The following is a 12257-nucleotide window of genomic DNA, read 5'->3' on the forward strand; positions in this document are numbered from 1 at the left end:
GCTTGACAGCCCTTCCCCCTTCCTGCTTCCCCATCTGCTGAGGTAGTTCTCCTCCACCAGGCACATCCTTTGTATTCAGCACAGGCCACTTCATTCCTCATCAAGGCACCCTGGCCAGGCTGCCAGACGCTGGTCAATCAGAGAAGGGCACTACAGAGCTGTAGTTGGCAACCTTTTAGGTAGAGTTTAAAACTCTTTACCTTAACTAGTTATATTAAATCCAACAATTGTAAGTTGTGGGATTTAGTATAACAATTCATTTGACAATCTGACATTTAAGGGGACTTTGTAATTAAAACAAAGCCTTCCCATTTTAGCCTATGGAGGCCATTCATTACAATGAGAGAACAACTAATTTGGCTGTTTCAACTCACCAGGGCTTATAAAACTATTTTTATATGGTCCCTGCATATAGGTACATAGCACCCAACACTAGGGGAACATAGGGAACACCTTATGGGTGACCTATATGCATAAATAAGGTAGTTTAAGACTTTTAATTCCAATGTTGAATTTGCATTTAACTTTAATTTAAAAGCAGCCAGCAAGGGGGGGGCTCCCTTTAAAATGACCCTGGGCCCCTCAGCAGTGCACCTATGAGTGCCCTACCTATGCTGGGGTCCCTAAACCCACATGCCCTACCACATACTAGGGACTTATGGCTAGGTTGACATAGCCAATTATAATTAGCCTAATTTGCATACTTATTTTATACAGAGCACAGGCCCTAGTCCTCGTTAGCAATACCCAGGAAACCATCAGAGTCAGGAAAACACCAGCAAAAAGTGAAAAATGGGGCCAAAAGTTAGGGGGCCTCTGCAATTAGCCCTGTTTTCTCACATAGGGTCTCTGGATGATAGTCAGTTTGCACTCTGTTCAAGCAAGGACTCTCACTCTAGTCGAGGTAAAGGAGATAAAAAGCTAGGATAACCTCCGCTCACCCCCTTGGCACAATCAGTCCGGCTTATCTCAGAGGCAATGTGTAAAGTATTCATAGTAACACACACAGTAACACAGTGAAAACTCCACGAAGGTGACACAACACAAGTTTAGAAAAAATTGCCAATATTTATCAAAATCAAACAAGTCCAAAATTACAAAAAAAACAAACATACACAAGTAAAGTCTTACACCATAGAACACAATAGATGTGTTGATGTTACACAAAGTACCTGGTTTGTGTCAAAAATAAAGCTGCTGCGTGAGCATGCATTGGAAAAGTCAGCAATTCGTCGATTCCTTACTCACAAGTGAAGCCGTGCGTCATTTCTTCTCCGGTAGGGCAGGCGATGCATAATTTTTTCCCCCTGCAGAAAAGCAAAGCACCGATTTCGGGATGGGCAACCTCGTGTCCACGCAGGTTTACTGTGGTTTTGATGCCCAGTGACGATGCATGTGAAATTACGGTGTATGGTGGCAAAGAGTGACGCTGCGTGGGTGATGCGTCAATTCTGGCAGCTGCAAACGGGTGTTGGGTCAATTTCCCAGCTGCGATGCAGATGGTGCATCGATTCTTTAGCCGCGAAGCAGAAGCTGCGTCAATTTTTCCCCTGTAAGGCTCCATGACATGAATTTCGATCTTGGTTCGATCAGCTTCTCCTTTCAAGGATTCAGGGACTGGAGTGGGCACCACTGGGCAGGGTAGGAGTCCCCGCAAGAGAGTTCAGGTGCTGGTAGAGGAAGTCTTTGATGGCCCTGAGACTTCAGAACAGGGGGCAAGCTCAGCTCAAGCTCTTGGAGACACTGCACAAGCAGGAAAACACAGCAAAGTCCAGTCTTTGTTCTCTCAAAGTCAGAAGCAGCAACTGCAGGCCAGCTCTTTAGCTCTTCTCCTTGGCAGAGGTTCTTCTTGGCTCCAGAAGTAATCTAAAAGTCTGGGGTCCACTACTTAGACTCCTTTCTGCCTTTGAAGTAGGTAAACTTCAAAGGAAAGTCGCTGTTGTTCGCAAGATACTGCCTTGCCCAGGCCTAGCCCAAGACACACACTAGGGGGCTGCAGACTGCATTGTGTGAGGACAGGCACAGCCCTTTCAGGTGTAAGTGTCAGCTGCTCCCTCCCCCTCTAGCCCAGGAGACTCATTAGGATATGAAGGCTACACACCAGCTCCCTTTGTGTCACTGTCTAGAGGGAATTCACAACAGCCTAACTGTCAGTCTGTCCCAGATGTGGAATACACAAGCAGGTAGAGGCACAGAATGATTTAAGCAAGAAAATGCCTACTTTCTAAAAGTGGCATTTTCTAATTAACAATCTAAAAACCAACTTTCCTGAAAGATGTATTTTGAAATTGTGAGTTCAGTGACCCTCAGCTCCAAATCTCTATCTGCTCTCAATGGGAAACTGCACTTTAAAGATATTAAAAGGCAGTCCCCTTGTTAACCTATGAGGGAGATAAGCCTTGCAACAGTGAAAACCGAGTCTAGCAGTATTTCAGGACATGTGAAACCCATCAGTACATGTCCTGCCTTTAACATACACTGCACCCTGCTATTAGGGTACCTAGGGCCTACCTTAGGGGCACCTTACATGTACAAAAAGGGAAGGTTTTGGCCTGACAAGTGGGTACACTTGCCAGGTCTAATGGGCAGTTTAAAACTGCACACACAGACACTGCAGTGGCAGGTCTGAGCCATGTTTACAGGGCTACTCATGCGAGTGGCACAATCAGTGCTACAGGCCCACTAGTAGCATTTCATTTACAGGCCCAGTGCACCTCTAGTTCACTTTAATAGGGACATATGTGTAAATCAAATATGACAATTATGGAAAAGTCAATTCAAGTTATAGTTACACAGAAAACACTTGCACTTTAGCACTGGTCAGCAGTGGCAAAGTGCCCAGAATATCAAAAACCATCAAAAACAAAGTCCATCACACAGTCACAACATGGAAAGCAGAGGCAAAGAGACAGGGGAGACTATGCTAATGATGCCAAGTCTAACAGAAACCACCTTAGAAACATATCAAGGATAGCAGAGTAGCAGCAGTACAACATAACACACCCATGTAGGGTGGGGCACCTTGTTAATGGACTGAAAGCAAGGGACAATACTGGGAAGACTGGGGACATAGCAGGGGCAGCAATAAGTAGTCTGTGAGACCACTGAAACACCAGCCCCACAAGTAGCAAAATAGGAAAGTCGCCAACAGTGTGATTGTACAGGCTAGATTAGTACTGAACAATGCAAGTCCATTATTTAAAAGAAAACAGCTGAAGCTGCACCTATGTCTTGGTGTTCTTAATTGGGGAGGGGCAGCGGTGTGGCAGCCTTTTAAAGTGGCTACCTTGGCTCATCTATGTAGTACATATTTAACATGGTTGGGTTTTTATGTGGTCAGAAAAAGAAGGGCTGTTATGAAGTGGAAGAAAATAATAAACTTCCCTTCACTGGCCTAAACACAGGGGTCCTGCATCACAGGCTTCCACATTCCACAGGGTCTCCTCTGGACACAAAACAGATATTTGCTAGTTGTCCAGAGGCCATAGGCTTGCCCTTGGGGAGGTGGTACAGAATTCCAGGTAACCAGATGCACACACTACAAATAAATTATGCACTCACACACTGGCTTTAAAGAAGTCCTCACACACATGCACAAGCGTATTTAGATTTTGTCTCCTGGCTGAGGTTGTGCTCCTCATCTTCCTCTCACCTACTGGAGAATAATAATCAGCAGTGACAGTGTTCCTTGGATGTGTATTACAGTTTGAAAATCATACGCTGGATCCGGGTCTCTGGAAATGATCTGCCTTCTTATGGGCATCAGTGAAAAACTACAATTTACACTTCTTAAATCCTGCTGCAAACTAGCCTTCTGGCTTTTCAGAGGGGAGGTGTAATGAAGTATTAGAAGCAGCTGAAAGAGGAATGTGCAGGCACAAAGTCGTCTTTTTTCCAAGATTCATAGTGCATCATCCAGTATATGAAGCACTGTTGTATCCTTATATGAATCTTTATTGTAGGTCATCAACATGCACCTAGATGTTTTGTTATGTAGCTTTCATTAACATTTTCTATGAAGAAGTGATGGGATAGTGGGCAGAACATCACCAAGTAACCTATTCCTTTAGGTCTAAGATTGCCCATGTGTTTTTTCTTGCTAGACATTTTGTTAGCTTACAGTGGGCTTAGAGCCCGCCCATTGTTTGGCCTCATTGTCACTCATTTGCTTGCTTCTTATTTGATGGCTTTGCAGTTTTACTTCCCTGTCATAAGTTTGTTGCTCCACTGGAGCATGGTCACGTTACTGTGTCCTTAAACTGCTAGTTTTTTTTTTTTTTTTTCTGCTACTGTTCTCTTTTTAGTTTACCATTCTGTGAGAGAGAAGGTGTTTTCCAGCTGCTGTATTGTGTGCTCCTCTGCTCCATCTTAATGTGTGCTTCTGTGATCCTGTCTCTGTATTGCTTTCTCACTGTGTGCTTCTCTGCTCCTCACCCCCATTCTCAGTGTTGCTCTCTGCCTCTCCAGTATTGATTACCTTCAGTGTAGTTTGCCTTAGGTCCATGTTGATCTGTCTCACTGTGGGCTTCTGTGCTCCTCACATTGTTTTCTTCTCTCTTGTTGCTTCCCTCCCCATCAGAATCCCATACTTTGGTTCCTTGTCTGCCCAAGTCCTCCATTTTGCTTCAAAGCCCTTCTCCAGCATTTTTTTCTTTTTAGTTACTGATCCAACTCAGATTGGTAACTAAAAATGAAAAGAAAAGTGCCTGTGTTATTTTGTGGGGTTAAACTTTCATAAACATGTGTCACAACAGCGGGACCTAGGCTGAGGCTCCGGACCCCATTGTATAATCCTGAAACATCCTGTGCCTCAATGTGTCTGTAGTGGGGCACGATTTCCATGATTGGGAACTAGGAAGGTGGCGGTCCCCTTTAGAGCTGTTCAGAGTGCCCTGAGATGACTTGGGCAGACCCACCACCGGATGCCCTGCTGGACGCAGTGCTCACAAGATGATGGTCAGCAGTACTCGGGTGGAGATGAGAGCTTGATGTGTGGCCTGGAGTTTGAAACTGCAGTTCGTGGATGAGGGTCACAGAAAAGGCAGGTGCTTGTGATAGTAGAGATATAGGTGGTGTCTGCACCCAGCATCTGAGGCTCATGGTGCTGCCCACCAGTGGGCAGAGAACAGAGGACTGGTAAGGGGAGGAGGAACACTGCAGAGCCCAGTGGCAGTGGAAGTCCTTCTCGACCCAGCTGGGTGTCGGCACTGGACTGGCTACAGATTACAGGCAACAAGAAGATCAGCTTTGTGGAAGTGTAAGCAGATAGACTGAATACAAGGAATTGTCCACCATACAGAATGGCTGGCCTCTGGGTACAAGTGTGAATGTTCAGCAGCACACTTGGGCTGAGTTCATCCCACATGAGTAAACTGTGGAGCTCTGTGATGGGACAAGATAGAGCACCTAGAGCATAGCAACAAACAAAATTTACAGATGGAGCAAGTGGGAAAAAAACTGTTGAGCACCAACATGGAGGGTTCACTAATTATCTCTCTAGCAACATCAGAGGCAAGGATACTAGAGGCTACCCAGAAGTCAAAACAGACATTGGAGCACAGATGGACCCCATCTCTATTGGGGTAAAACTACTGAGGGCGGATTCATGTAAAGTCAATGAATACTACCTGATGACTGAAAGGAATGTAAATAGGCTCACGAAGGAGGTTGGAAGGCTTCCATCAACTGTGCGCACTCTCATGGATCGGACTGCATTTCTGGAGGAACTCATGGAGAATGCTGAAGGTAGGGCCCCCAAATGTAACTCATGTTTTGTGGGTTTCCGTGAGGAGGCAGTGAGGCAGGCTACAGAGATCTTCTGAGAGTACAGGTTGAAATGTCCATAGCCCCCTGAACCCTGCTGAACTTTTTTGTTGTTGAGCAGGCACACAGGATGTTGATACCATGGCCACTTCCGGGGGCTCCACCGAGGGTGATGATAGCACACATCCTTAACTATGGGGACAGGGATGGCATCCTGATGTGGTCTAGGACAAAGGGGGGTCATAAGTTTGATGACACCAGTGTGTGGATTTTCCCAACACTGTACATGAAAGGTACAGTCCTAAAGCAAGATCTTTGCAGCAGCCAAGCAACGCCTATGCTAACTTGGTCTTAAATACATGATGTTGCACCCTGCAAAACGTAAGGTGATGCATGAGAGCCATTGCACTTCTTCCCACATCTAGAAGAAATATGAGACAGACTAGAGGGCCTGGGTCTCAGGGAACTAGCTGGACATCCACGGATCGAACGTCGTAGAAACCGCAACAGACCGAGTGGCTTGAATAAAGGAACAGGTAAAGTGTGGCAACAGACAGACTGAGCTCCCGGTTGAAGTACAGCAGGATGGTATGCTAGAGTTGGTAGCTGGCTTGGAGGAGAGCCTGCTAGGAGACCTGGAGGAGGGAGTGATGATAGAAACACCTGTACTTACTGTGGACACATGGCAGTGAGAGGGGAGGCAGATGATAAGTGGTGGAATGCTGCTTGACTGCCATTTGCAGTGGAACTCATGAAAGTGGCACTGAGCTTTGCAGGTTATTGGATGGAAAGGTGGAACCTATAGGCTCCAAAAGCAGTGGGAACTGCTGCATTTTGTAATAGTCACCTGTGCCTGCAGGTTCTGTGAAGGGAGCCAAAGCGCAACATGAGCTCTATTTAGCACAGGGGAGAAAGGCAGCCACTGCAAATGACAAAACGTGGTGGGTAGACATTTTTTCCCCTTTAGTGCAGGGTGTACTCTCTCAGTTAAAGTTAGGGGCGTGGGGAGATCTGCTCTCTGCTATAGGGTAATAAATAGGTCGGTTCCCTTGGGCAGAGAGTGCACTAGTGCTCTCCTTTTCATCATTTTGGAGTGTGATTCTTCACATAGAGTTTGGATAACAAACGCTACAAGAGTTTACAGCTTAGTCTTTAGGAGTATGGGGAGTGGCTGATTGGCTGTGTGTCTATGGGGAAACAATGTGCTGTTGGGGTTAGATTTGTTTACCTCGTGGGAGGTTTGGGCAAAGGGGGTTGAGGGAAGTTGTGGTGTTCTGTGTCAGCTGGAGTAGTCTTGTGTCAGTATGTGGGAGTCAAGCAGGGTGGTACCAATCCAGAAGAGCTGAAGACATTGGGGTCAATGGTAAGACCTTTTACAGGGGAACTAAGGGCCAGATGTAGGAAGCCGTTTGCATGGTGCAAACTGCGAAAATCGCAGTTTGCGCCATGCAAACTGCCTCATGTGATGCTCATTCACAATTTGCGAGTCTGTACCGACTCGCAAATTGTGAATGCGCCTCGCAAATAGGAAGGGGTGTTCCCTTCCTATTAGCGACTCGCATCGCAATGCAGAATTGCTTTGTGACCGCGAATGCGGTCGCAAAGTAATTTGCAGTGACTCATTCGCAAAAGGGAAGGGGTCCCCATGGGACCCCTTCCCCTTTGTGAATGTGGGCAAAAAGGTTTTTTTCAGAGCAGGCAGTGGTCCAATGGACCACTGCCTACACTGAAAAAACTAAACCAAATGGTTTTGTAATTTTTTTTTATTTTGCAACTCGTTTTCCTTTAAGGAAAATGGGCTGCAAAATAAAAAAAAACTGCTTTATTGAAAAAGCAGTCACAGACATGGAGGTCTGCTGACTTCAGCAGGCCACCATCCCTGTGAGTGCAGGGACTCGCTATGGGGTTGCAAAATGCGACCCACCTCATTAATATTAATGAGGTGGGTCTTTGTGACCCCATAGCGAGTCGCAGACGGTGTCTGAGACACCGTTCTGCATCCGGATTTGCGATTCGGAAATTGTGAGTCGCACCGACTCGCAATTTCCGAATCGCAAATCCAGACCTTGCTACATCTGGCACTAAGAGTCCAGGGTGTGGTCCTCGATGGACTGGATCAACTGTTCAAGGGCGAGAGAGCAGATGGGGATAGCACAAGAATTATCACCTGGAATGTCTAGGGGCTTCAGGACTACACCAAGTGCTACCTGGTGCAAATCTATCTTCAGGCAATTGGAGAGGGTTTGGATTTCCTGCAGAAAACACTTTTAAGTGAAATATTAAGGAAGGAATGGAGGGGGTCAGTGGTACTCTTCCACATACTGTACCTTGTGTATGCCAGAAGGGTAGAAATTTGAATGGCCCTTGGGGTGCAATTATCACATCAGGCCTATTGTGCAAATGCTGAATCCTGGAAACGGGGGTATCGGCTTCCTTGAGTGAAACACTTCAATAGGTTCTTATTGGAGCATGCCACTCCGACAGTGACATATTTGTGTTGTGGGCAAACCCTCTGCCGCGAGGGATCCTGTGAGATGCTGTTTCTCAAGATCACATAGCTAAGGTCCTGGAGGGGTTTTTTGCCACCAATTCTGATATGGCGAGGACCCAGGCAATCGAATTGGACGCCCTTAAGGTAGTGCTTGGGGGAATGCCTTAGCAAAGTATCTGGAATAAAATCTCTCCTATAGGCGCTCCAGGAGTAAGAAATGCAACTGGCCTGCTTGCAGAGATTAGAGGGGAAGGCATGACAGTCAAACAGGGACACCTTGGCACTAAAAAAGAGCATAGGGAACTCATGCATGGTACTAGATAGATTTCCCAAAAGTGACTACCGGCTGAGGTTGCAAAGTGACGGGGATAAGTCAGGGCACCTACTTGTCTGGTTGTTAAATAGAGGGAACCCCCATGATCATAGGCTTACTGGAGAAAATGAGATGTTTATCTCCACTCAAAGGGTGATAAATGATTACCTGACCTATTATCTAGTGGAGACTTACAAAAGTCCTAGACAGGGTTGTATATTACCTATTCAAAGATTCTAGGCTGTCTGATAATGGTCTGACAGTGTAAGAGGCTGTTATCACATTTGAGGATCTTAGAGCACTGGTATGTGACCTGCCATACTACAAGGCCTCTAGGGCGGATAGGCTTCTGCCGGAGTTGTACAGAGCTTCACTGATCCATTGTTGTTTCAGCTGCTGGAAAGCCTGTAGGGTGGGTCAACTCCCACTGACTATGCGACAGGGATTCATAATCAAGCCTGACACAGACTCCTTATTACCGGGATCCTATTACCCTTTGTCCAAGATGAACACAGATGTCAAGGTGTTAGCAAAAGTATTAGCCAATAGAATCAAGCTGGTAATGGGGGCTGTGGTACATGAGGATCAATGTGGCTTGTACCCACATAAAGTACCATGATTAATATCCAATTGTTAATAAACGTTGGTCATATTTTCCAATAGTCAGACTCGGAGGGTGTGCTAGTGGCCTTAGATGTGGAAAAGGTGTTTGATATGCTCGTTTGGGGGTATGTGAAGGAGGTTCTTCAAGGATGGGAAGATAGGCTGTAGCTAGCTTTGAAAGCACAACATGGTGGGGAGGAGGACCTATAGGAGACACTGACAGACAGTGAATGGGGATGAGCGTGCATCCAGGTAAGGGAGCTGTTCAGTAATGCGTGGTTTAAATTGCTGCATTTTCAGGTCCTTCATCACTCATACTTTATGTCTGAGTGCTTACATCGTATATACCCCCAATGACGCCATGAGTGCCCCAGAAATATACCAGGTCAACTTTCTGCATATGAGTTGGAGGTTCTCTGAAGTCGTGCAATACTGGCTGAGGTTGTAGGTAAACTGTGGGCTGTGTTGAGGATTCATTGAAACCTTTGATTAGACTATGCTTATTAGGGCTTGTCCCTCTCCCTCAGGCATGAAAGAATTCAGAGACGCATTGCACGAATAGGCCTCCTCCTCGCTAAATGGTGAATTACTATTCATTGGATGGCAAATGCGGGCCTTCAGTGTGCTGCATGGCTGAAGGACATGGAAGAATGTGTGGCAGCGGAAGAGCGCAGGATGAGAGTGGTGAGAACTGATGAGAACGCAGATGTGGAGTGCACAATAAGGTAACATCTACTGTGTAGTTTGGTGGATCCTGGGGAGGAAGATCTGTCTCAGGGGGAGGCTTGGCAGACAGATGTTCTGTGGGGCAGCCATGCCTCCCCTATTGATGGAAAGTCAGAACAGGCATAGGGAGGTACCACAGAGCCCTGCTCACTGAGGGGGGAGGATGGTTATGGGGTGAGGTGGCCTCTGGGACCTCCAGTCCCTTCCCCCATTTGGGATAACTGTGGACAGGAGTGTCTGACAGGGGAGAGGGGATGGGGGATTGAGGGGGTTAAAGGGTACTGCAGTGTGAGAACCCTACATGAGCATAGTTTGACTGATGAAATTGTGCTTATAATAGGCTTTATTCCGGCACTGTTCCCATCAGTATGTTGCCTCTGCATGTTGTATGTACAAATCCATAATACAATAAATAAAGTTATTAAAAAAATAACACATCACACAAAAATGCCTGAACTAAAACTTGCACCAAGACCCAAAATCCTTCAAATGACACTAGGTTGGTAGCTGAAATTGCCAGATGTAAAGGTAGGAATAGAGAAGGAAAGCGGTTTAGATAGATAAATAGAATAGATAAAGATTAAATAGAGAAAAGGATCACTTTCTTAGAGTCCCTTTGTAAGTGGGACACCCTGAGCAATTGCCCATTTTGTCCATGCCTTAAAATATCTCTGCTTTTGTTGCTTTTCTATACTTGTAATCATACAGGAGGTCACCAAACAGACCCTTGAAGTCCACTTCCTTGTCCTGGGTACAATAATGAGCAGGCTATGGGGGTCATTCTGACCTCGGCGGTAAAAGGCGCCTACCGCCGGTCAGAAATCCTCCACAATCCCGCCGCGGTCGCGGAAACCCGCCACGGTCATTCTGACCCGCAGAAGGCAAACCTCCGAAAATCCGACCGCCACAACAGACCGCCAGACCAGCGGTCGGCGGAAAGGTGGAGGTGACCAAACCTCCACCGCCACGCCAACAGAAATACGCCCATCCCATTACGACCCACGAATCCACGCGGCGGTCATTCAAACGCGGTATTCCATTGGCGGGACACACCGCCGCGGTCAGAATACACACAAACGAACAAAACTCAGCCACATTGGACGATTTGAATCCCACACACCTGATACACATACACACACCACTCCCACACACACAATACAATATAAAACACACACCCACATCACCCACAAACCCCTACGCTAAAAAATTCGTCAAGAAGGCAAGAGCGAGACACCAGCATCCAAAAAATAACAGCCACAGCCACTCAACACCATCACCCACACACTATCCACACACAAAACAACACACACCACCACACTCAACTCACTTAAATACACATACTCCACCCCACACATCATACACACCACCCCATGGCACCCCAAAGACAACCCCGCTTCACAAACGAAGAACTCAGGGTCATGGTGGAGGAAATCGTTCGGGTAGAGCCCCAGCTGTTCGGCACACAGATACAATACACCAGCATTGCCCGGAGGACGGAGCTATGGCAGAGGATTGTCGATAGGGTGAACGCAGTGGGACAGCACCCCAGAAATCGGGAAGACATCAGGAAGCGATGGAACGACCTACGGGGGAAGGTGCGTTCCATGGTATCCAGGCACAACATCGCCGTGCAGAAGACTGGCGGAGGACCCCCACCTCAACCCCCACAATTCACATCATGGGAGGAGGAAGTCTTGAACATCCTGCATCCTGACGGCCTCGCAGGAGTCGGCGGAGGAATGGATACTGGTAAGTTGAAGCTTCAATACTGCTTCCCCCCCACCTGCATGCCAAATCATACCCCAACCCTCACCCCCATCCTCGAACCCCACCCTCACCCCCACCCCCATCCTCACCCCCACCCTCACCCCCACCACCATCCTCACCCCCACCACCATCCTCACCCCCACCCCCAGCACACCTATTCCCCGCCAATGTCTCACCATCACAACCCACACATCCCAAAACCTAGGCCTGCATGCGTCCACTAAGCATGGACACCCATCACCAAAGCATGCCCAATGCATATACACATCCCCCCCACAAGCCACCCTCACCAAAGCCCCCACACACGAATGCCAGCACTTGGGGACACGAGAACCCACAGATACACCCATATGCCACACATTGAAACTATAACCATACCTCTATACCCCTGCAGGACCCGACCATCAACACACCGCGGCGGAGGGGCCAGAATTCTCCACACCCCCCACCCAAGAGGCCGTCAGCGATGACAGCAGCTCTGTCGACCTGGACACCGATGACCAGCCTGGACCATCGGGGACCTCTGGACAGTCGGTTCCCCTCACACAGGCCCAGGCCACTACAGACCCAAACCCCTCTGGGAACACCAGCACA

This window comes from Pleurodeles waltl, chromosome 2_2, assembly GCF_031143425.1.
Source record: "Pleurodeles waltl isolate 20211129_DDA chromosome 2_2, aPleWal1.hap1.20221129, whole genome shotgun sequence".
NCBI classification, from domain to species: domain Eukaryota; kingdom Metazoa; phylum Chordata; class Amphibia; order Caudata; family Salamandridae; genus Pleurodeles; species Pleurodeles waltl.